The sequence below is a fragment of the Calidris pugnax genome, unplaced genomic scaffold (assembly GCF_001431845.1).
Source record: "Calidris pugnax isolate Ruff unplaced genomic scaffold, ASM143184v1 scaffold18, whole genome shotgun sequence".
NCBI classification, from domain to species: Eukaryota; Metazoa; Chordata; class Aves; order Charadriiformes; family Scolopacidae; genus Calidris; species Calidris pugnax.
This window is the reverse complement of record NW_015090812.1, coordinates 7650515-7650878: the sequence shown is the minus strand read 5'-3', so window position 1 is coordinate 7650878 and position 364 is coordinate 7650515.

Here is a 364-nt window from a genome sequence, read left to right as displayed (position 1 = left end):
GATGTTGGCTCTTTTGGGGGGGTGGGGATGGGTCCCGGGGCTGTTTGGGGACAGAACCTGGTGGGGATGGGGGACACAAACTGGTGGGGATGGGGGACACAGACCGGTGGGGATGGACCCCTTACGCCTCCCTCCTCCCCTAAGTGGGGAGCAGCATCTCCGCACCGGGACGGCGAGTGTGGTCCCAACCTCTCCAAAAAAAAAAAAAGAAGAAAGGAAGAAAAAGCTTCTCCGGGGGACCATGAGCTAAACACGCAGAAGGGCTGTGGCTCCGGAATAAGGACCTGCCTGGGGGGGTAGGCAGGACCCCCCCCCCCAAGCCCGCCACCCCCGCAGCACACACTGCTAGAGGCACAGCTGTGGC